We start from the raw sequence: 27,232 nt of genomic DNA on the forward strand, positions 1-27,232 counted from the left end.
TCTCTCTCTCTCTCTCTCTCTCTCTCTCTCTCTCTCTCTCTCTCTCTCTTTCTGTGTGTGTGTGTGTGTGCGTGTGTGTGTGTGTGCGCGTGCACCATTGTTTCTTACGGTAAAGTGATAAGAATAATTTGTGATTATAAAATAAAAATGATGTATTCTACTTCCAGCCATGACCAGCCCTGACTGGCACCCAGACTAGACTCCATTAAAAACATTCATAAATCTGGATAAAATAAATGATTCAACTCTTTTTAGGCATTGAACAAGAACCAACACAGGACTATGAATCTTAAATGAAGGAAAATATATACGTTAAACAAAAGCTAAAATAATTGATTAAAAGAAGACTTCTACAATTAAGAAAAACCTCAGGCCAGGCGTGGTGGCTCACGTCTGTAATCCCAGCACTTTGGGAGGCCCACGCGGGTGGATCACCTGAGGTCAGGAGTTCAAGACCAGCCTGATCAACATGGATAAACCCTGTCTCTACTAAAATTACAAAATTAGCCAGGCATGGTGGCACATGCCTGTAATCCCAGCTACTTGGGAGGCTGAGGTAGGAGAATCTCTTGAACCCAGTAAGCCGAGATTGCGCCGTTACACTGCAGCCTGGGAAACAAGAGCGAAACTCCATCTCAAAAGACAATAAGAAAAATCTCTTTTTTGTTTTTTTTGAGATGGAGTCTGGCTCTGTTGCCCAGGCTGGAGTGCAGCGGCGCAATCTCGGCTCACTGCAAGCTCCGCCTCCCGGGTTCACGATATTCTCATGCCTCAGCTTCCCGAGTAGCTGGGAATACAGGTGCCCGCCACCACGTCTGGCTAATTTTTGTATTTTTAGTTGAGTTGGGGTTTCACTGTGGTAGCCAGGATGGTCTTGATCTCCTGACCTCATAATCCGCCCGCCTCAGCCTCCCAAAGTGCTGGGATTACAGGTTTGAGCCACCGTGCCCGGCCCTCTTTTTAAAAATAAAGTAGAATACTACTAGATGAAAACTCTTTCTACAGTAGTGGTTGATGTGCAGATAAATGTAACAAACTTCCTTTTTTCTATCCTTAAATTTTATTTGAAGGAAACTGATTATTTAAAACCAAATAAAAATCATAACACTATAATAGGATTTATTAGATAGATAGTTGTAAAATATACAGAAACTAACACAAAGGCCAGAAGGCAAGCGGCAGTTACTTGGAAAATTCTTAAATTTTATGTGACATGATCATATATTATAATTCCTAAAGTACCCACAAACAATCTAATAATAAAAATATATACAGTGAAAAGACTAGTAGAGGAATTAAAATAGAATATCACACTATTTAATTAAAGAATGATGAAATGAGAAATACAGCACAAGAACCACAAAAATAAGACAAATAGAAGTTGACTGGCACGATGACAGACCTAATCCAACCACATAAACCATTATATATATAGGCAAAATATATATAGGCAAAATATATATAATATATATATATTATAAATATATATACAAAAAATATAAATATATATAGGCAAAATACTCCACATGAAAAGCAGAGATTTTTAGACTGGAAAAAAGACCCAGATATATACTTTCTGTGACAAATAAACTTTATATACACTTACAGATGTTACCAAACAAAAAATAAACAGAAAAAAAAGAGAGATTCATTATAATTCATCAAAATTAAAATCTCTTGGTGGATCGTACCTGTAATCCCAGCTATTCAGGAGGCTGAGGCAGGAGGATAGCTTGAGGCAGGAGTTTGAGAACTGCTTGGAAAATAGCAAAACTGGTCTCTACAAAAAAAAAAAAAAAAAAAAATTAGCCAGACACAGTGGCACATGCCTGTAGTCACAAGTGCTTAGGAAACTGAAGCAGGAGAATCACTTCACTCCAAGAGACGGAGCCTGCAGTAAACTATGATCATGTCACTACACTCCAACCTGAGGGACAGAATTAAACAACAACAACAAAAAAAATCGAGAAATTCTTCTCATCGAAAGACGTCCTAAAGAAAATTAGAAGTCAAGTCAGTCACATACTGATAGAACATATTTTTAGTACCTATTCTGACAAAGAATTTCTATACTGAAATAACAATATATCAATAATAAAATATCAGTAAAAAGACAATCAAATTAAAACATTGGGTAAAGAATAGAAGAGATATCTCACAACAGAATATATGAGGAAATATAATAAGATAAATACTAACCTCTAGTGGGAAACCACTACACATTCATGAGAGTGACTAAACTTTAATATATTAACAAGACCAAATGTTGAGATAATAAAGAACAACTGGAAATCTTTCACCCTATGTGGAAATGTAAAATTGTACATCCACTTTGAAAAAGTGTTTTGAAGTTTCTTATAAATTTAAAACTGAATCCACCCAGGAATTGTAGTCTTACTTATTTACTCAAGAGAAATGAAAACATGTACATAAAAAGACATATAGAACGTTTGTGGCAACTCATAATAACTAAAAATTGGAAACAACCAAATATAAAGAGATGCATAAACAAATGGTGATATATTCCTATAATGGAATACTGCTTAGACATTACATATTAGACTCCTGATATATGCCACATAATAGGTAACTCTTAAAAACATTATGCTGAGCAAAGTAATCCAGATAAAAATGAGTGCATACTCTATTACTCTATATGAAGTCCCAGAACAGACAAAACTAACCCCTGGTAGTAAAAATTAGAACAGGGCTTGCCTTTAAGGGGTTGGAAATTAATTTTAATCTGATATAGGGAAACTTTCTGGGATGATGGAACTGTTCTATGTCTGATTGAGGTGCTGATTACATTAGTGTGTTCATTTCTCAAATATCAAATTATATAGTTAAAATTATATATTTTACTGTGTAAATATTTTTCTTCAGTTAAAAACGCAGTAAAATTCAAGCAAGCTCACACATGATTTATTAAATCAATAAATACTGACTGGAATTTTTTTTGAGGTTCTCTACATAAATATCTTTGTTGATATTCTAATCACACTAAATAAACTAATAAAACACTTTTTCTGGCATTTTGACATACTTTAATCTTATTAAAGCTGATCAAATTTCACCAACTGATTAAGCTAAAATCTCAATGAAATATTTGAAATCTCTAATCTTTTTATTGTATTCTTCTCTTTAGCACTTATCTGAAAGCAAAAATTTCATAATACTAACATCAGGACCTAGGTAATTAAAGTTCTAAAAAATATAGGGTATGTATTAAATGCTAGAAACAATTCATTTGAAATTTGCCTTTCTAAAATAGTTTTTACTCTTATTTTATGTATTTATTGTTTTGGATGACTTTGCTACAATTTTGAAAATGACGAAGCATTATTTTGATTAATATATTAGAGATAATAATACAAGGAAAACTCATGTCTACCACCCAGATTTAACAAATGTAAGCTTTTTATAAATGCCATATTTGTTGAAACCTTTTTTAAAAAATAAAATACTACACATACCAAGCCAGTTGTATCCATGTCCTGCCTCATTTCTACTTCTTTTCCTCCCTTCTCAGAGAGAAGAAATTGTTCTAGTTATTATGTGTCTTTAAAAAATATTTTTCTATGTATCCTTTGAGCAATATACATTATCACTTTAGACTGTAAAATTTTAAGTTTTATGTTTATGTAAATGTACATTTTAAGTTTATGTAAGCGTGTTTTTTCTAGACAAACACATTTTTCTAATTTGTTTTGTTTTTACATTAAATTATCATATTTTCTACTTCAAAATGAAATAATAAAAGTTAGGCATAGGAAAACTAAATTGCCATTGATTTAATTGTGTACCCTGTTTTCCTCCATTTATTCTTTGATGTAATATCTGTAGGTATAATGAGGAAGAAAAGTAAGAATTATTGAACAACTATTCTCTACAACACATTGCGCTAAGTACTTGTTTACATTATCTCATTATATTTTTAATGGGTGCTATAAACATCATTAAACATCCTTAGGAGTAAGGACAAGTTACCGATGGTGTAACAAATTGTTGTGAAACTCAGTCTCAATTATCAAGATGTCTATAATGTAGCTGCAATTTGAGAATATTAACATACAACCACAAGTAATACAAATCAATATATGCAAGCACTGAAAGAATAGTACTAAGCAAAAAAACTTACATCAACAAGAGTTCAAGGGTTATAAAGATTTACCAAAGTCAGAGCAGGACTCACAGATCCACAGGATGTTTAAATTAGATTTCAACCTGTCTCTTATTCCTCAGAGTAAGAAGTTCTCTTGAACAAGATCCATTTATCCCTTAGGCTTTACCCCACTTTTCAAGCCTCCATTCTACTAACTTTGTTCTTAGGCCCAGCAAAAATTCAACTGACCAAAAACGATGAATTACCTGCAGTGAATTACCTATTCCTTCCACATGGTAAAACATGTAGCTTCCATAGTGTCTCTTGCCTCTTGGTTTCAGTTTGGCCACAAGACTTGCTTTGGTCATCATGATGTTAAGAGTTATGATGTGAGTAGAGCCTTGAAATATGCTTTCATGCTTGGGCTTACCTTTTTTCACTCCTGATTTTTGCCATGAGGAACACCTGCTTTGATTAACCACTGATCTAAAGCAGCTGAGATAGATAAAGCAGCCCCCAGATCCAATCTGCATCGTGGAGCAATCCCAAGTATGCAAAACCTGTATCAGCTGAATCTTAGTTCCTCCACAGATTCAAGAGCCAAAAATAAATGCTATTGTTGCAAACCACTAAATTCATCAGGTTGTTAGTGCAGTATTATTGTGTAAATAGTCTGCTCAGGTAGCTTCTCCCAGTTTTCTAAATTACAGTTGTTCCTCCTTATCTGTGGGGGATTGGTTGTAGAACCTCAGTGGATATCAAAATTCACAGATTCTCAAGTCCCTTTTTTAAACTTGCATGGAACACATCATCCCTTATACTTTAAATCATCTCTAGACTGATTATAATATCTGACACAATGTGAACACTATGTAAATAGTTATTACATTCTTTAGGGAATAAGGACAAGAAAAAATAGTCTGAACATTTTCAGTACAGACACAACAATCGATTTTTTATTTGAATACTTTTTATCCACAGTTGGATGAATCCATGGGATGTAGAACCAATGACACAGAAAGCTGACTGTATTATGAACATTTTTTATTGCACCTACATAAAACATACTCATGATGAATTAATAAATATCATATAGACCCACCTAAACCATCTCTTGAATGTTAAATAAAAATCTCTAAATGCCTATTGAGTATAAAAAAAATCTTATATTCAAACAACTAGTTCAACAATGAACCAATCATCTTTTTCCCACCATCCACACAAATCATCCTCTTTTCAATTTCCCTCCCACCTGATATCATTTTACCTATTGCCCAAATCACAATCATAGAAGTCATCACTGACTCCTTCCTGTCTCCATTATTCCATCCAATAGTTAACTAACAGCTTTGATTCTATTTCCTAAATGTCTCTTTAATCCCCCTCCTTTATACTTTCTACCTTACTTTAGACCTTACTCTTGTTGTATATCTTCTGTCTTCTACTTCCTGGGTCCCTCTGTGTGACTCTCCAAAAATGTGTTATTATCTTATTTATTGTTATTTTACTGTTATAATCTTCTGAAAATGTAACTCTTATGATGTTATGTTCTATGCTGATATCCTTGGCCTGTGCCATTCCCCTGTAGTTGAAAATCCAGACAACTTAGAAGGGCAGACCAGTAGTACTCAGGTGACTGAGCCTATCTTTACCATTTAAGAAAATTCAGAAAATTCCATTTCAGAAAATTCCTTCTTTAGGAAGGCTTCTCTGAGCTAACCCTTTCCTCACTGCCCCCCACCATTATCTTTCACATGCAAAAGCAGGATTGGGAGAACTTTCCATGTATTTACCTAATTATTATTGCTTCCCTTATTCTAATAATCGTACTACATTACATTTATATTTTTACTTTTCTCTAATATTATTGCACACTGAGTTCCCTCTTAATCTGATTCTCCTGGTACTTACAGTAATGATTGACACATAGTAGGTGTCATGAATGAATATAGACAGGGAAGAAAAATATTAGTAATATAAAATTAAACTATCAGAATCTTACTCTAAAGTGTAGTTGTTCACACACACTTCACCTTGGAGTCCTCCTTACTGTTCATTTGCCAGCATACTGAAACTTTAATCCACGTTGACAGACTCTGCCATTCTGCATAAACGTAAAATATCTAATATTTAGTAAGGTAAATTTTGATTAGGATAAACTTGAGATGGATATAATGATATTTAAAATCCAAGACAGAAAGATAAATAGTAGTTGTGGAACACCTGTTACCCATCAGAGGTTTCATATGCTAAGTAGGCATAACTCTTAAGTAATAGATAGATGTCAGTCTGAGTCCAAGTTTAATACAGATGATTATTCAGTAGAACAGGACACTGAAATAAAAATGTGTTATTTAGTAAAAATACAGAGAATTCCAAAACATATAATAATAACAGATATAATGAGAAGCTGCCACCTCCATGGTTAAGAAAGACACCCAGTGAAGAACCTTGCCTCCAGGGCTGAGATATACAGAACTTTCCAGTGAGAGTTCTGTTCACTGAATAGCTGAAAAGTTGTAGTAATATCAGGGTGATGCAACTTGCTGAAGATTTGTTCTTTTGTATGATAGGAAAAAACTATTCAGGTGGAGATGTCTTACTGGAGATAATTTATGAAACTTTCTGAGAGGATGCCATGGGAACCTACCCGGTGCTGCTGGCTGCCTTCCCCTGCAAGAGCCAGATGCCTGAGAAAGTGTGGTGCCTGCAGGAACTGGAGCAGTGAAGGAGCTACACCTGCTGCAAGAGCCTGTAGAAAGGCACACTAGAACCAATAAGCAAAACCCATTCCTTCTGCAACATCTCTCCAGCACTCTTTACTAGCAGCTGGCAAAGGTAAGCGATTTTAAAAGGCCCAGTTACACTTTCACATGAAAGGCAATGTAGCATGAACTTGGAACTGAGAGGCAATAAACTGGTAATTAGCACAGCAGGTGTTAACAATCTACTTTTTAAAGGTGAGAACAATGAGTCTCAGGAAGACATAGTAAAATCTCTGAGCTCATCCATCTGTGGAACTAAGGAAAGATCATGGTGGGGACTGAGGGATCGAAGTTGGGTAAATGACAGAGGTTACTTGTTTTGATATCTCTGGAATGATTTCCCAATTGAGAAATGCAATGCCTTTAATATAAAAATTTAATCTATTTCTCAAACAGGAGTAGCTTTTGTATATAGACATCATATTACCCTGATGTAAAAAATGTCAACAAAAATATTTTTTCCTTTGACTAATAAATATCATTAAAGTGTATAATATAAACTATACTAAATTAAACTCATTTGCTCATTCATTCAACAAAAATTACTGCGTAATGATTATATGACATATATTATTTTTGTATCTATGGTTTTTTGAAGTTAATTGATAAAAATACAATTATAAGTATTGTGTTTTCAACTTGAGTTACAGCTTTAAAACTCTTAAAAACAGTTTAATTTTCTATGTTTAGTGTCATTTTTTTTGAGTGACAAAAAAGACAAAAGAAAAAGACAGAAAAAAAGCAAACAAGACTCCTCATATTTATTAGATAGTATCCAGTTTTAAAAAATTGAGATTGAAACTATTTTGAAATTGCATGATAAATGGTTGAAGTTTTTCTGTTTTATTTTTACTGAAGTTTTACTTCCAAGTTTCTGACAGTTAGTTTGTACTTTAAGATTATCAGTACATTCAGACTAAATGAAGAAAATCTTTATCAAAAAGACTCCAGGAAGGTCACAAAATACAATAAATCCCAGAGTATGGCAATATTCTAAGTTGATTTAAAAATAAAAGTGTATCTATGGCCAGGATAAATTATTTTATCTCAATAATAAAGGTATTGAAAAGTAAAATAAATTGTTTTTCATGAAGGATCTATATATGCTTGACAGATTAAATTCAATCAAGCTTTTTTAGAATACTTTTTTCATAAGCAACATAAATATTTCCTGTCATTTATAATTCTTAGAGTAAGATTAATTTTTATTTTCTAACCATAATCATATTGGTCTCCCTTTTTGGAGGATACATTATTTACTCAAATAAAAATAACTGTTGATTTTGTTTGCATATTTTAAAATAGACCAGTAACATATGTCTTATGTAGACAATCCTCTTGTCACCTATGAACCTATGAATAGGGTCACTATAGTTTAGCTGATTGAGTTAGATTTATCATTTGAATGTGTCCTTTTCAAAAGCAATAATATATTTTCTGTATTTGTCCCTAATCCTGGAACTTATCAGTCTCTAGTTATATCATTTTAGCAGGTAAAACTTTTGATGGCTGCTGGAATTCACACAGTCTCCTGAGCCTGTGGCATTTTTGTGCAATGGATCATTTATACTACAGTACTTAAAATCCATATAAGAGGCATTGGGAAGTGTGACTACTCTGAAAGTAGCCTTTTCTAGAAGTTAAATGACTTTAAAATATCAACATTTATACTGGAAGGTAGCATCTAACATTTAAGATCTTGTGAATTATTCTATCATTGATATGATTGGAAAAATATAATCTAACCTGTAAAACTTCACTAGACTCCTTAAATGCATCTTAAAAAATTGAAATTTATAGTAACTATTCATCAAACTTTAAGAAAAGTGGTTTCCTAAGAGGCTATGTATTTCATTTATATTGTGGTTCTACAATATATATCAGGTGTACTTTTGAACCTCTCTTACATTTTAAAAACCCTCTCTGGGTCCTTTCTCCATATTTTCACTGACTTTCTAGAGATTCAGTAAAATATTAAACATCTTCGTTAAGAATGGTCTAAAAATAAAATGTTTTCATTATTTGAATATTCTTGTTCTAGGTGTGTTTACTTACCCCCCCCCCAAAAAAAATTGTTTCAATTCTTAAGGTTTAAATTATTTCTATGTTTATTTTCCTACTTTATAAAATGTTAAATTTTATAACTAAAAATATTCTTAATATTGAATGCATAATTGTACTATCCTGTATATTACCACTTTTGTCAGAGAAATTTCCATGAAAGTTCTTTAAGCATGTCTTTTCTAAATTGTGAAAGCTGTTAGCGTAGATGTTTCTATTTAATATTATTTCCTACCATTTACACAGTATTTGTGTTCAACATAAATTGTAATTATTTTATAGTCATTATCCACTGTCCATATTAGCCAGAACACACTCCAAAATCTGGAGTAATTAAAAAAAAAAATCTCTATGTACAGCCTATGTTAACTAAAAACCTATACACTAAAAGTCACACTCTTCACCTAGTAGAACATCAAGATGGGAGACTGAGAGACGAGAAATTACTTAATAGATACAATGTGCACTCTTCAGATAATGGTTATGCCAGAAGCCCAGACTTCACCACTATGCAATATATCCATGCATCAAAAATGAACTTGTAACCCTTAAATGTATGCAAATTAAAAATTTTGTATAGTTTATACAGCTTTAAAGAATAAAATTTTATTTAGTGATTATAATCAATATGATTAATTTTCTTAGTCCATACTAGAATAAAATAAGCCAATGTAACTGTGAAAGGTAATTGAGGAAATATGCTTTAAAAGTATAATAATAATAATAAAAAAGAAAATTTTTTAAAAAAGAAATATAGAATGCTAAATCCAGCAGGTATCTTAAAGATGACCATACCAAAGACTCTCACTTTACTGTTAAGGAAACTGAGGCCTGTCTTGAGGTATGTCCCCAGGGAAACAGGCTTTTGGATTAAGATTTGCATTTAGGAAGTTTATTGAGAAGTGTTCTAGGGAAGAAAGCTCTGAGTCAGTAAAGGAAGCCAGATTAGGCAGAGCATTTGGGTGGACTGAGACGTAGTTGTGGACATGGATGTAAGTTAGCTCCAAGGGAAGCTCTCCACTTGAGAAGGCCCTACTCGTTTGTCCCAAATTGGGTTCAAGCTTCCTTCAGCTGACTTCCATTCCCAAAGTGGGTCTCATCTATGAACGATCAGTAGTCAACTCTCCTGGCTTGTAGGAGAATGAGCGCCCTTCTGAAAAGAGATTTAGATGGAGCATCCAAGCAATCATTGATATCACAGGACAACCCAGTATACTATTGCTATGGTTTAAACATTTTTATCCCCTCCAAATTCATGTATTGGAAGCTTAATTCCCAATGCAACAGTTTTGGGAGGTAGGGCCTAAGAGGTGTTGTTTAGGTAGTTCAAAAGCATCCATTATAATGAATAGATTAATGCCACTATAAAAAGAGCTTTCAGGAGTGGGTTTGTTCTCTTCTTCTCTTCTGCCATGTGAGGAACAGAATTCCCCTTCCTCAGAGCATATAGCATTTAAGGTGCCATCTTGAAAGTGGAGATTGGGACACCAAAACTCCAAATGCCTTTATCTCTGACTTCATGGCCTCCAGCACTGTGAGGCGGTACATTTCTGTTTTTTATAAATTACCCAGTTTTATATATTCTGTTATAGCAGCACAAAACAGATTAAGATAGAAATTTGCATCAAAGAAGTAGGATGTTGTTATAACAAATACCTGAAAATGTAAAAGCCACCTTGGAACTGGGTAATGGATAGAGTTTGGAAAAGCGTCAGGTAGAAAAGGAAACTTTTTCTAGAACTGAATGCTAGACAAAGCCTATATTGCTGTGAATGCAGAATTAGTGGCAATTCTGGTGAGGGCTGAAAAAAAAAGGTGTGCTGTAGGAAGTATTAAAGGTTACTTAGGTGACTGTGATCAGAATGTTGGGAAGAAACATAGATGGTTCAGGCAATTCTGATGAAGTCTCAGACAAAAGTAAGGAACAAAGTATTTGAAACTAAAAAAAGACCATTCTTTTATGAAATGGCAAAGAACTTGGCTGTATTGTACCAATGATCAAGGACTCTATGGAAGGCAGAACTATCCTTTGCTTATCCCATCATTGTGTTTTGGAAGCACATTACTTGTTTTGATTTTATAGGCTCACAGATGAATGAGATTTTGCCTCAAGATGAATTGTAACTTGAGTCTCATTGATATGATGTTTAGATGAGACTCTGAGCTTTTGAGCTGGTTCCAGAACAGCTTAAGACCTTTGGAGCTATTGGAATGGAATGACTGCATTTTGTATGTGAGAAGCTCTTGAATTTGGGGGAGATAGAGGCAAAATGCTATGGTTTTAACGTTTGTGGCCTCCAAAACTCCTGTTGAAATGTGATTTCTATTGTGGTGGTATTAGGAGGTGAGACCTTTGGGAGGTGAGAAAGTATTGAGGGGTCTGCCCTCATGGTTGAATTCATACTGCTGTAAAAGGTCAGGTTTCATCCCCCTTTGCCTCTTTGCCCTTCCTTCTTCTGCTTTGTGATGAAATAGCATGAAGGCCCTTGCAAGATGCTGGCACCTTAATTTTGGACTGCCTGCAGAACTGTGAAAAGTTACATTTCTATTCACTATAAATTACTCAGTTTTAGATATTCTTTTACATAGCAGAAAATGGACTAGACAGCATGCATTCTACTACACCACATTTCCCAAAGCTAGATGTAAGCACACAGACAGGATTAATGTCACCTAGCAGGAAATTTTCATCACTCACATGCCCCTGCCTAATACGTAGAGAAAAGAAACACCAATGAAGAGAACCCTATTTTCCAGAAGTGCCAATGCCAAAGAATAATAAAAAGGGAAGGTCTTTTAATTATAAATATTTCTCCATGTCCCCAAGGAACATGATAGCTTAGGAGCTGGAAATACATTAACTGAAATACTGCATGTATTCCAGTTTGGAAATTTTTCCTCAGCTTCACTGATAGCTGTTTGTTTTTTTGAGGAGATAATAACCACCATGAATTCTCTATCAGAGGGAATTTTAGACGGCTGATGTTACTGAACACCGATCCTTGTGAAGTTAACATTTTTTTTCTACAGACCACTCATTATAGAAGGACTGGAAACTCCAAAAGTCTTTTTCTCTTTCTCTATTTTTAGTAGTCCTCTCAAAGTGAAAATTAATTAGTAAGAACTGTCTGGACTTTTCCCCTTTCCATTTTTCATTTTAATTGTTGGTAAGATAGTTGTAGGCACTTACGCATCATTTGCCTTTTCACAGGCTTTTTTGTGTTATCCTTTTGGATTCCTTAGCCCCTTTTCTCCTCTTCTTCCTTATATTACTCCTACTACCACTATTTTGTCTCCTTTTTAAAATAATGAAAATAGATAAATGATACAAGTTGTTTCACTCTAAATTGACTTTTAATTTAATCTGCTATCCAAAATGAAATTTTCATGATTCAGTCTTTCTGATTAAAGAGTATCACACACATTGTGAGATTCAATAAACACTAGTTGTTTATTATGATTATAGCACATGGTAGCACTTCATATACATAAGTATGTACTTAAAAATGTAAACTTTATTTTCAAAATTTTTAGCACACTGGGACCCAGAGTTAGCATAAAATAACATAGTCCTGGTTTACAGATTATTTTTATTTACTTTTTTTTTTAATGTCCCTTGGCCTGAGGCATCTTAGGACAGAACTTAAAAGCCTGCATTCAAAAAGGCTCCTATATGGCATATTAAATTCTTCCACTGCTTTGGTATAATCTACAGTCCTCTCCAATTTTAGCCTTTTCCTATTACCAGAGCAGTCAGGAATATTCTTACATAAATTAATATGAATATCTTAACATATCAACTCTTACATGTAATTCCAAAATATTTGCCTCAGAAAATTTTGTTCTATCTTCTGCTTGTGAATTCTTGACATTTGGTAAAATTTATGAGCTAATCAAATATTTTGGCACCAAAGATGTCACTGTGGGCACCCGTCATTTAAAATACTAACAGATTAACCAATAGCAACTGCATAAACTGAAAATATCAACAAAGGATAAAAGCTAAATGATCTAAGGCATTGAAAATACCAAAAAACATTGGAGGATATAAGTTAATAGGTTAGAAGATGTGTTGTCAGACGTCTGTTATGTTACCTAAGTTTAGACACATTTCAGGAAAAAAATGATAGAATAGTTTTAACTGCAAATTCCATAAATGTTAGTGGAACTGGAATTGATCACTCAATTTTTAAATCTGCTCAACCCTGATGTACAGACTTCTTGAGGACTCCATTGTTTTTTCTGTAATAGGCATCAGAGTTTGAATTGTAAGGACACTCTACAGGATTGTACATCACCTTACTGGCTGGTATTATAATGTTTATTCTGTTATGAAACTTATAAAATTAGATGTAATATGCATAAATTAAAATATAATATTTATCTTAGATACCATTATGAGGGTATATTGTAAGAAGCATATTTTTAATGCTATTTCTAAAATTATAATCCATTAATACAAGTAGAATTTAGAGAAGCATTTTAGTAAAATGCCAACAAAGATAAAAATTGCATCTTTACCATTTGGTGACACTAAAATGTGACCTTGGGTTTCCTAAAATTTCTTTCCACACGCTGAAATAATGTTAAGAATTGCCTCAAGTGAGATTTTTCTTCTCATTTTTGCTACAAAGAGTGATTTGACTCCTGAATCAGAAATATTTCTGAACTTAATGCAAATGTTTTTCTTATGAGAGGACTAATCATAAGTATATAACAAGTATGCATATATTAAAATGTTCAGATATCCATATTAATTTTGTACTGACAGCTTATATTCTTTACAGATAGCATTCATATAGTCACACTGAAAGTCATATTCTTTGTTAAGGAGAGTATGTGGAAAATATGAAAATTTCATTCTATGAGAGAAGCTAGAAGAAGTTATTATTGTATTTGTTTATAATAATGGATAAATTATTATGTTATTATGTATTATAATTATATAATATATCATAATACATAATATAATATATTGTAATACATTACTATGTATTATTATAAATTGTTATATTATTATAATAAATTATGTCATTCATTATATACTCAGTGTCTCAAAGTAGATATTCAATAGATAATTTTTAATCAATAAATAAAACGTCCAAATATATATTGATCATCCAATGTGTCCAATAGATCTTTTTCAAAGTGTATTTAGGAGAAAATATTTTTCAGAGATTTTAATATTTTATATAAAAAAGAGCTTTGTGGTCATTAAAATGCAGAACATATATTTATTAAAATACAACAAATAGGCTTATTTAACTGTAGAATTTATAGTAGAACTTGTAATATGCCAATGTAGACTTTTCAATCTCTTAGAGAGATATTATAATATATATACACACATTTTTATATGTAAAATTATGTTTTTCAAAACTTATTTTTAGAAAACCTTTTTTCAACTATTTGTCTGTATGACTAGAGTCTCATAGAATATACTTTAGGAAATACTGGTTTATTTTATATATATGTGTGTGTATATATATATATATATATATATATATATATATATGAAGTTTAATAATTTGGTCAAGTTCTTAGGAAACCAGATCAAAATGCAACCTCAGGCTTATTTGTATTAATATTATAATTTAAATAAATGTAATCAGTGATTTCTATATACTTGTTAACTTAGTCTTCCTGTTACCTCAACTAAACTAAAAAGTCTAGAATAAGAGAAATTGATTAAAGTACAACCTGCTGCCCAGAGCAGTTAAATATATTTGCAAGAAGATATTAAAAATTCTAAGTGTAGAAATTATGTAAACTAATAACAAACAAAATCATGTTAGTTTCTTCCTGGAAAAAAAAGTCAGAGCAAAAGAGAAGTCCCTTAATCTAATAAATATTATAATTTTGATTGTGGTGAGTCATGAATGAAAGCTAATTTGGGATAGTTAGAGAATGCAATTCTACTTATTCAAATAACTTTTATATTGCTACAATTTTAAGGGTTCTTATTTTCCTAAACTTAATGTAAATTAAATTTACATTATAAAATTAATTCTCACAAAATTAAATTAATGTTTTGTACATATAAGAAAGTTTTATGATTAAAATTATTATTCAGTTTTTCTCTTAAAGCTCATTAACATTAATTGAATTTGGAAAAATGTCCATGGTACTAATATAGGATTCTTTATAAAACAAGAAAAGTGAACTTAAGATGAAGCTAGTTTTAAATATATGTCAGAAATATGATTTTACATTTATTCAGGAGTATGTATGGAGTGCTTAACTCAAGCTGGTCTCTGTTCTTCTAAGTGCTGTTGTATGGAACAAAACTGGTCTCTTGTTCCCATAGAGAGTGCTTTCTAGTGGAAGAGATAGACAACACCATATTGAACAAATATATGTATTTATTTAAAATTATATTAAATTTAAAAGTTATTTATTTAAAATTATATATTACATTTTAATATATTTATTTAAAATTATGCATTAATATTTTATAATAGTTACAAATGCTAAGATGAAATAAAACAGGAAAGAGATTTAGAAAGTATTTGAAGAGAGAGGGTCCACTTTTTATTCTGATAGGAAGGTTTAAAATTATAATAATAGCCTCTAAATGCATTAATTAGCCTGAGTGCACACCAGGACTTTCCAAATGATTTCACTGAATAAGTGCAAAATGAAAACACTGAAGCATAAAAGTTTCATTACCCAGGAAATATTATTAGAAAATAAGAAAATCTGCAATTTAACACTAGAAAAAATAAATTAGATTTAAATATACCTATGGGAATTTGAATCTGTAAATGTTTATAGTTTATTTTGAAGGTTAAAATACAGTGTGCTGCTAATAAAATGGACACATAAATGGGAACTTCATAATGACTATAAAAGTGAATTATGATGGCATAGATGGAGGGATGAAGGTTGTAAGTTTCTCAACAAAGTTTCAAATTGATAATCAAATATTTTCAGTATTTTTCTCTCAAATACATTTCAAAATACTACAAAATGCCAGATTTTAATTATGAAAGCAAAAGCAAAACTTTTGCTTGTCTCAGATGAAGATACCTGCTCTGTATTTTATTTTCTTAAACCATGGAATATTTGGATAAAGCAATCTTAGAAGAATTCAGAAAGTGTCATTTCCTTTGGGTCATAATTTTTGTAGAAGCATATCCATATTACACACACTTATTTTCATCTCCTGGAGCTTTGATTTTTTGGCTTTGGATTGTTATATTAGCTCTTCCATCTAGCTTTTTAAATAGAAAATTTTTCCAAGACTTTTATTTTGCAAATGAAGAAAACTAGCTCTCACCCTTCCTTCTTTCTTATCCTAACAGTAGAAATTCTCCAGTATTTATTCCTTGATTTCCTTCTTTCTTTACTTTTTCTATTATCTCGGTCTCTCTGTCCCTGTTTCTGCCTCTCTGCTTCCCTCACTCCTTGCCTCTCTGCCTCTGTTGTTCTCTCTCCAATCTTATTTATTCTGATGACTTTAATAATCCCATGGATACCACATATATGGACATAGTGTGTCATACAAAAAGAGAAAAGTGAAACGCATTCAAATAGTATATTAATGTCAGAGTGACCATTTGGAGAAGAAAAATTAGAATGGGATTGGGTGAGATTCTAAATTTCATGGCTATATTGACCTTTTAGAAATAGGCATGGGGAGGAGAAGAAAGATGGACAATTTTAAACTATAAGGGGGGGATTGTACTTTTTTTCGTTTACAACCACACTCATTCGTAAATAAATTGTATTTTTGGATAAGGTTTGGATGTTGCTGCAAGTTGTATTTCCTCAGTAGCAGATTCTGAAATAGACATTAGTATTTAGAATACTTATAAGGAGAGGAAGGAAGCAGGATTGAGCAGAGGGACAAGTTGAAGTGCTAATGTTGTCTCAAAGAAAGTTACAATGGATCTAATCATGAGCTTTCAAACTGTGATTATCTCAGTTGGGATGAAGCAATTGGACCTTTTGACGTCAACATCTGTTATTGGATGAGGGTTGCCCTGGTAAGAGATGTGAGTTTGGGTGAGGCAGCTTCTTTTAGTTGAGACAATCCCCAAAGAAGGTTGACAGTTGAGGGCCATATTTCTCCAGGACTGCTAGGAACTGGGAGGGTAATTCCTTTTTACCCGAAGGGCTTACTCGACACTTTATCTCAGCATCCATTACCACTCACCCTTTGTGCTGCTCTTCATAGAGATTTTGGAAAAACACTCCAGGATTCCAATGGACCTTTCTTCCAGAAGAGACTTCGGAATGGAAAGTTGGTGGGATGAATTGCAGTAAAGGCTGTTTTAAAGCCCGAAGTGATAATCACTGTTTCTCATCTCTGGCTAGTCTTGTTCACCCCCACTGTCACTCAGCACCTCTGGTGTTCATTTTGACTCACCTGTTTGTGTGATTCAGACCCTTGATCCTCGGGTATTTTGGTCCACACATATAGTGCCTTTCTCAGGCCAGAATTGGTCCTTTTGTTCATTAACTGTCAAAAGTGGACAAAAGAGTACTCTGAGGAACGTAAGTGGGTAACCTGGGTATCAAGATTTTCCCTCCTGGCCGGGCGCGGTGGCTCAAGCCTGTAATCCCAGCACTTTGGGAGGCCGAGACGGGCGGATCACGAGGTCAGGAGATCGAGACCATCCTGGCTAACACGGTGAAACCCCGTCTCTACTAAAGAAATACAAAAACTTAGCCGGGCGATGTGGCGGGCGCCTGTAGTCCCAGCTACTTGGGAGGCTGAGGCGAGAGAATGGCGTAAACCCAGGAGGAGGAACTTGCAGTGAGCTGAGATCCGGCCACTGCACTCCAGCCTGGGAGACAGAGCAAGACTCCGTCTCAAAAAAAAAAAAAAAAAAAAAAAAAAAAAAAAAAAAAAAAAAAAGATTTTCCCTCCTGCTCCCACTGCATCACAGCAGCCCTATCACCTTCTGGTAGTCTGTATTCCTTACAATTACCAAGATGGTGAATCCCCTTCTTCTCTATTGTTCTTTTAGAACAGGAATGCAAAATGCCTAGGTGGAAGCTGTAGCTACCATTGATTGAAACTCTTGCTGTATCCTCTGGTAGAAGGGTTCCCCCTTTGAGAACTAAAACCTGGTACCTTCATTCACTGCAGAGCCCAGACTTGTAGAGATAATAAGTGCAGTCACCCAAGGTAGTACACTGGGGATGATGGTAAGCAAGAATATCCTTATTTCCACCACTTGGTTTCCAGACCCATGTATTTCACATGTTAAAGTCCTGGCACTATAAAAATAAATAGTATTGATTTAAGCTATTTTGTATGCCTTACATGATTGTTCCTGGAAACATACAAAGGATCACATTGTCCAAATCAGACTAATAAAAATCCAAAATATACCTAGTGCTAGAGTTTATAGACAATTACAATAATACAAGGCTCAGGCACAATGTAGAGAAGTGCACTACTGGGACCTACGGCTAATGCTGCTCCCCAGATCTTTCCTTGCTGCATTAGCACCTGTACTGATGTAAGATGCAGTTTCCAAGTAATACATAGAGAACATAATTACATAGGAGTTATTTTATTCACTAACTCCATGACCAAAAGATGCATTTTATACTTTGATAATTACATAGCTTATATGACATTTTCCAGAGTGCTACTCCATAAATCCCAATATACTAATTTTAATTACAATAAGCAACACAGATAGGTCACGTATGTCTGGCTGAAAGTATCTTATAGGCAAGAACTCTGTCTCCAGAGTTCATAATATATGGAGGAATTTCATTAGCTTGTATACAAGAGCTGTTAATTAGGCCATATTTTCCTTTTTAAGGACAAAGGAGAGAATAGATTGCAGGTCTGCTAATAATATTCTTTTTTCTCTAGAATCCTCTTTATTTGTTCTTTACCTTAGAGGAGATGTATCTTTTACCCAAGATCACCAGATCTTTACATTTATACTTATGTAGTAGGTCCCTCAATTATCATGTGGTTATCTTAAACTCTTTGGAGCACATGAAACTAAGGAAGCATCTAATTTCCTGGCTAGTTCCTACTCATCTACTTTGGTTAATATGATGCCACTCATACAGTAATTTATAGGATAATCTGTGGGATTACAGTAGACTGAATGATAGCCACAAGGGCATGTCAACATCCCTAGAACCAGTAAATATTACTTTATGTGGCCAAAGAGTGAAAGTTGACTAATAAACTCACATGGCAAGTATAATATTATATATAATAATACTAACTTACGTGGCAAAATACATGATTAAGAATATTTAGATGAGAGATTTATATTGGATAGTTTGGTGGATTCTAAATATAATCACGTGCATCCTTGTAAGAGAGGGGCAGAAATGGATCAGACAGAGCAGAAAGCAGATTTGACAGGACAGGTAATCTGAAGATGGAGCAGAGAAAGAGATGTGGCCACAAGCTGAAGATTGTCAACAGCCACAAGAAGCTGGAAGAGACAAGGCAGATTCTTCACGACTCTCCTCCTTTCAAGGGAGTGTGTTCTCGCTACATCCTGATTTCAGACTTCTGGCATCTGGAGCTAAGGAAGAATCAATTTCTGTTGTTTAAGCTACCACGTTTGTAATAATTTATTACAGCAGCACCAGGAAGAGAATGCAGGGATATCCAGGCAGTCCAGATCTTCTCAGACTACATTATGACAGAAGATGGGAGAGTTAATATAGCCTCATGCTTCATGCCAAAACTAAATGGATAATATCTTTTATTCTAATGGCATGCAAACCATTACTAATCTTCTTTTCTTGTAAGAATAGAAAATAAGGAGTTTTTTTTTTTTTAATTTTAGCTCAATAGCTACATAATGTATTGAGCTGTTCTAGCAAAGATGCCACTGGTGGCTACAATTGTTGCTACTTATTATTCCAGTGTGGTAGTTCACTGAAATCCTCCAGGGACATTCTAGTTATTGTATGAGGTAGGGAGGTGAATTCTGTGAATATACAGAGACCATTCCCCTGAAATAGAACGTTAGTTTAAAAAAAAAAAAAAAAAAAAAAAAAAAAAAAAAACAGTTTAAATTTATGTATTTATTTATTTATTTATTTATTTATTTAGAGATAGGGTCTCACTCTGTCAGGCTGGAGTACAGTGGCACCATCATAGCGCACTGTAACCTTGAACTCCTGGTCTCAAAGTGATAATCCTGCCTCAGCCTCCAGAGTAGCTAGGAGGCACAAGTCGCCATGCCAGACTATTGTTTTATTTTTTCATTTTTTGTAGAAACAGGGGTCTCACTATATTGTCCAGGTTGGTTTCTAACTCCTGGCTTCAAGTGATGCTCCCACTTTGCCCTCCCAAAGTGCTGGGATTACAGGTGTGTGCCACCATGCCTGGCCATAAAGATATTTTAGAAGAGTTGTAAATTTAAGAAAAAAATCGAGGAGTTAGCAGTGAGTTTTGACACATGCTTAATGTCATGTATACCATTACAATGTCAAACAAATACTTACACTGCCCTAAAATCCTTCCATGTATTTGCTATTTAATCCTAGCCCACTAGCAATCATTAATATTTTTCCTGTCTCAAATACCCTCTCACTCAGTTTTCCCTATTATTAATATCTTACATTAGTATGATACAATTGTTACAAAGAATAATCCAAAATCAATACATTATTATTTATAAATGTATACAATTTATTTGTATTTCTTTAGTTTTTATATAAAGGCTTTTTACTTAAAAAGATCTAAGATCTTATCCAGGATCTGACACTTAACTTATCATGTCTCTTTAAATTCCTATGAGCTGTTTCTCTTAAACTTTCCTTGTTTTTGATGACCTTGACAAATTTTGATGACCAAGGATTTTGTGAGATACCCTCTCATGAGATCTGTCTGGTGTTTTCTCATGACAAGATTGATGTTGTGGGTTTGTGGAAGAAGACCCATGACTAAAGTACCATTTTAATCCCATCATATCAAAGAGCTACACCAGCCACATGATTTATCACTGTTTTTTTTTTTTTTTTTTTTTTTTTTCACGGGGCACTTACTACGTGCCAGTAACTTTATTATGAGATATTTTTTTTTTTTTTTTTTTTTTTTTTTTTATTATACTTTAAGTTCTAGGGTACATGTGCATAACGTGCAGGTTTGTTACATATGTATACTTATGCCATGTTGGTGTGCTGCACCCATCAACTCGTCAGCACCCATCAATTCATCATTTATATCATGTATAACTCCCCAATGCAATCCCTCCCTCCTCCCCCCTCCCCCCTCCCCATGATAGACCCCAGTGTGTGATGTTCCCCTTCCCGAGTCCAAGTGATCTCATTGTTCAGTTCCCACCTATGAGTGAGAACATGCGGTGTTTGGTTTTCTCTTCTTGTGATAGTTTGCTAAGAATGATGGTTTCCAGCTGCATCCATGTCCCTACAAAGGACGCAAACTCATCCTTTTTTATGGCTGCATAGTATTCCATGGTGTATATGTGCCACATTTTCTTAATCCAGTCTGTCACAGATGGACATTTGGGTTGATTCCAAGTCTTTGCTATTGTGAATAGTGCCGCAATAAACATACGTGTACATGTGTCTTTGTAGTAGACTAATTTATAATCCTTTGGGTATATACCCAGTAGTGGGATGGCTGGGTCATATGGTACATCTAGTTCTAGATCCTTGAGGAATTGCCATACTCTTTTCCATAATGGTTGAACTAGTTTACAATCCCACCAACAGTGTAAAAGTGTTCCTATTTCTCCACATCCTCTCCAGCACCTGTTGTTTCCTGACTTCTTAATGATTGCCATTCTAACTGGTGTGAGATGGTATCTCATTGTGGTTTTGATTTGCATTTCTCTGATGCCCAGTGATGATGAGCATTTTTTCATGTGTCTGTTGGCTGTATGAATATCTTCTTTTGAGAAATGTCTGTTCATATCCTTTCCCCACTTTTTGATGGGGTTGTTTGTTTTTTTCTCGTATATTTGTTTGAGTTCTTTGTAGATTCTGGATATTAGCCCTTTGTCAGATGAGTAGGTTGCAAAAATTTTCTCCCATTCTGTAGGTTGCCTGTTCACTCTGATGGTAGTTTCTTTTGCTGTGCAAAAGCTCTTTAGTTTAATTAGATCCCATTTGTCAATTATGGCTTTTGCTGCCGTTGCTTTTGGTGTTTTAGACATGAAGTCCTTGCCCATGCCTATGTCCTGAATGGTACTACCTAGATTTTCTTCTAGGGTTTTTATGGTATTAGGTCTAACATTTAAGTCTCTAATCCATCTTGAATTAATCTTCGTATAAGGGGTAAGGAAAGGATCCAGTTTCAGCTTTCTACTTATGGCTAGCCAATTTTCCCAGCACCATTTATTAAATAGGGAATCCTTTCCCCATTTCTTGTTTCTCTCAGGTTTGTCAAAGATCAGATGGCTGTAGATGTGCGGTATTATTTCTGAGGACTCTGTTCTGTTCCATTGGTCTATATCTCTGTTTTGGTACCAGTACCATGCTGTTTTGGTTACTGTAGCCTTGTAGTATAGTTTGAAGTCAGGTAGCGTGACGCCTCCAGCTTTGTCCTTTTGACTTAGGATTGTCTTGGCAATGCGGGCTCTTTTTTGGTTCCATATGAACTTTAAAGCAGTTTTTTCCAATTCTGTGAAGAAACTCATTGGTAGCTTGATGGGGATGGCATTGAATCTATAAATAACCTTGGGGAGTATGGCCATTTTCACGATATTGATTCTTCCTATCCATGAGCATGGTATGTTCTTCCATTTGTTTGTGTCCTCTTTTATTTCACTGAGCAGTGGTTTGTAGTTCTCCTTGAAGAGGTCCTTTACATCCCTTGTAAGCTGGATTCCTAGGTATTTTATTCTCTTTGAAGCAATTGTGAATGGAAGTTCATTCCTGATTTGGCTCTCTGCTTGTCTGTTGCTGGTGTATAAGAATGCTTGTGATTTTTGCACATTAATTTTGTATCCTGAGACTTTGCTGAAGTTGCTTATCAGCTTAAGGAGATTTTGGGCTGAGACAATGGGGTTTTCTAAATATACAATCATGTCATCTGCAAACAGGGACAATTTGACTTCTTCTTTTCCTAACTGGATACCCTTGATTTCTTTCTCTTGCCTGATTGCCCTAGCCAGAACTTCCAACACTATGTTGAATAGGAGTGGTGAGAGAGGGCATCCCTGTCTTGTGCCAGTTTTCAAAGGGAATTTTTCCAGTTTTTGCCCATTCAGTATGATATTAGCTGTGGGTTTGTCATAAATAGCTCTTATTATTTTGAGGTACGTTCCATCAATACCGAATTTATTGAGCGTTTTTAGCATGAAGGGCTGTTGAATTTTGTCAAAAGCCTTTTCTGCATCTATTGAGACAATCATGTGGTTCTTGTCTTTGGTTCTGTTTATATGCTGGATTACGTTTATTGATTTGCGAATGTTGAACCAGCCTTGCATCCCAGGGATGAAGCCCACTTGATCATGGTGGATAAGCTTTTTGATATGCTGCTGAATCCGGTTTGCCAGTATTTTATTGAGAATTTTTGCATCAATGTTCATCAGGGATATTGGTCTAAAATTCTCTTTTTTTGTTGTGTCTCTGCCAGGCTTTGGTATCAGGATGATGTTGGCCTCATAAAATGAGTTAGGGAGGATTCCCTCTTTTTCTATTGATTGGAATAGTTTCAGAAGGAATGGTACCAGCTCCTCCTTGTACCTCTGGTAGAATTCAGCTGTGAATCCATCTGGTCCTGGACTTTTTTTGGTGGGTAGGCTATTAATTGTTGCCTCAATTTCAGAGCCTGCTATTGGTCTATTCAGGGATTCAACTTCTTCCTGGTTTAGCCTTGGGAGAGTGTAAGTGTCCAGGAAATTATCCATTTCTTCTAGATTTTCTAGTTGATTTGCGTAGAGGCGTTTATAGTATTCTCTGATGGTAGTTTGTATTTCTGTGGGGTCAGTGGTGATATCCCCTTTATCATTTTTTATTGCATCTATTTGATTCCTCTCTCTTTTTTTCTTTATTAGCCTTGCTAGCGGTCTGTCAATTTTGTTGATCTTTTCAAAAAACCAACTCCTGGATTCATTGATTTTTTGGAGGGTTTTTTGTGTCTCTATCTCCTTCAGTTCTGCTCTGATCTTAGTTATTTCTTGCCTTCTGCTAGCTTTTGAATGTGATTGCTCTTGCCTCTCTAGTTCTTTTAATTGTGATGTTAGAGTGTCAATTTTAGATCTTTCCTGCTTTCTCTTGTGGGCATTTAGTGCTATAAATTTCCCTCTACACACTGCTTTAAATGTGTCCCAGAGATTCTGGTATGTTGTATCTTTGTTCTCATTGGTTTCAAAGAACATCTTTATTTCCGCTTTCATTTCGTTATGTACCCAGTAGTCATTCAGGAGCAGGTTGTTCAGTTTCCATGTAGGTGAGCGGTTTTGATTGAGTTTCTTAGTCCTGAGTTCTAGTTTGATTGCACTGTGGTCTGAGAGACAGTTTGTTATAATTTCTGTTCTTTTACATTTGCTGAGGAGTACTTTACTTCCAATTATGTGGTCAATTTTGGAATAAGTGCGATGTGGTGCTGAGAAGAATGTATATTCTGTTGATTTGGGGTGGAGAGTTCTATAGATGTCTATTAGGTCCGCTTGGTGCAGAGATGAGTTCAATTCCTGGATATCCTTGTTAACTTTCTGTCTCGTTGATCTGTCTAATGTTGACAGCGGAGTGTTGAAGTCCCCCATTATTATTGTATGGGAGTCTAAGTCTCTTTGTAAGTCTCTAAGGACTTGCTTTATGAATCTGGGTGCTCCTGTATTGGGTGCATATATATTTAGGAGAGTTAGCTCTTCCTGTTGAATTGATCCCTTTACCATTATGTAATGGCCTTCTTTGTCTCTTTTGATCTTTGATGGTTTAAAGTCTGTTTTATCAGAGACTAGGATTGCAACCCCTGCTTTTTTTTGTTCTCCATTTGCTTGGTAGATCTTCCTCCATCCCTTTATTTTGAGCCTATGTATGTCTCTGCATGTGAGATGGGTCTCCTGAATACAGCAGACTGATGGGTCTTGACTCTTTATCCAGTTTGCCAGTCTGTGTCTTTTAATTGGAGCATTTAGTCCATTAACATTTAAGGTTAATATTGTTATGTGTGAACTTGATCCTGCCATTATGATATTAACTGGTTATTTTGCTCGTTAGTTGATGCAGTTTCTTCCTAGCCTCGATGGTCTTTACATTTTGCCAAGTTTTTGCGATGGCTGTTACCGGTTGTTCCTTTCCATGTTTAGGGCTTCCTTCAGGGTCTCTTGTAAGGCAGGCCTGGTGGTGACAAAATCTCTAAGCATTTGCTTATCTGTAAAGGATTTTATTTCTCCTTCACTTATGAAACTTAGTTTGGCTGGATATGAAATTCTGGGTTTAAAATTCTTTTCTTTAAGAACGTTGAATATTGGCCCCCACTCTCTTCTGGCTTGTAGAGTTTCTGCCGAGAGATCTGCTGTTAGTCTGATGGGCTTCCCTTTGTGGGTGACCCGACCTTTCTCTCTGGCTGCCCTTAAGATTTTTTCCTTCATTTCAACTTTGGTGAATCTGGCAATTATGTGTCTTGGAGTTGCTCTTCTGGAGGAGTATCTTTGTGGCGTTCTCTGTATTTCCTGAATTTGAATGTTGGCCTGCCCTACTAGGTTGGGGAAGTTCTCCTGGATGATATCCTGAAGAGTGTTTTCCAACTTGGTTCCATTTTCCCCCTCACTTTCCGGCACCCCAATCAGACGTAGATTTGGTCTTTTTACGTAATCCCATACTTCTTGCAGGCTTTGCTCATTTCTTTTTCTTCTTTTTTCTTTTGGTTTCTCTTCTCGCTTCATTTCATTCATTTGATCTTCAATCGCTGATACTCTTTCTTCCAGTTGATCGAGTCGGTTACTGAAGCTTGTGCATTTGTCACGTATTTCTCGTGTCATGGTTTTCATCTCTGTCATTTCGTTTATGATCTTCTCTGCATTAATGAGTCTAGCTGTCAATTCTTCCACTCTTTTTTCAAGATTTTTAGTTTCTTTGCGCTGGGTACGTAATTCCTCCTTTAGCTCTGATAAGTTTGATGGACTGAAGCCTTCTTCTCTCCTCTCGTCCAAGTCATTCTCTGACCAGCTTTGATCCGTTGCTGGTGATGGGCTGCGCTCCTTTGCAGGTGGAGATGCGCTCTTATTTTTTGAATTTCCAGCTTTTCTGCCCTGCTTCTTCCCCATCTTTGTGGTTTTATCTGTCTCTGGTCTTTGATGGTGGTGACGAACTGATGGGGTTTTGGTATAGGTGTCCTTCCTGTTTGATAGTTTTCCTTCTGACAGTCAGAAGGACTCTCTGTTGGTCTGTTGGAGATTGCTTGAGGTCCACTCCAGACCCTGTTTGCCTGGGTATCAGCAGCAGAGGTTGCCGAAGATAGAATATTGCTGAACAGCGAGTGTACCTGTCTGATTCTTCCTTTGGAAGTGTCCTCTCAGGGGTGTACTCCACCCTGTGAGGTGTGGGGTGTCAGACTGCCCCTAGTGGGGGATTTCTCCCAGCTAGGCTACTCAGGGGTCAGGGACACACCTGAGCAGGCAGTCTGTCCGTTCTCAGATCTCAACCTCCGCGTTGGGAGATCCGCGGCTCTCCCCAAAGCTGTCAGACAGAGTCGTTCGCGTCTGCACCGGCTCCCGCTACTTCCCCTGTTGGTCTTCAGCTGTGCGCTGTCCCCAGAGGTGGAGACTACAGAGACAGGCAGGCTTCCTTGAGCTGCTGTGAGCTCCACCCAGTTCGAGCTTCCCAGCGGCTTTGTTTACCTACTTAAGCCTCAGCAATGGCGGGCGCCCCTCCCCCAGCCTCGCTGCTGCCTTGCGGATAGATCGCCGCAGACTGCTGTGTTAGCAGTGAGGGAGGCTTCGTGGGCGTGGGACCCTCCCGGCCAGGTGTGGGATATATTCTCCTGGAATGCCTGTATGCTTACAGCGCAGTATTGGGGTGGGAGTTACCCGATTTTCCAGGTGTTGTGTGTCTCAGTTCCCCTGGCTAGGAAAACGGATCCCCTTCCCCCTTGCGCTTCCAGGTGAGGCGATGCCTCGCCCTGCTTCAGCTCTCGCTGGTCAGGCTGCAGCAGCTGACCAGCACCGATTGTCCGGCACTCCCTAGTGAGATGACCCCAGGTACCTCAGTTGAAAATGCAGAAATCACCGGTCTTCTGTGTCGCTCGCGCTGGGAGTTGGAGACTGGAGTTGTTCCTATTCGGCCATCTTGCTCCGCCCCTCGATTTATCACTGTTTATATTGATATTGGCCATCTGGCTGAGGTAGTGTTGTCAGATTTTCTCATGTAAATTTAATATTTTGCCTCC

Source organism: Rhinopithecus roxellana, chromosome 8, assembly GCF_007565055.1.
Source record: "Rhinopithecus roxellana isolate Shanxi Qingling chromosome 8, ASM756505v1, whole genome shotgun sequence".
NCBI lineage: Eukaryota > Metazoa > Chordata > Mammalia > Primates > Cercopithecidae > Rhinopithecus > Rhinopithecus roxellana.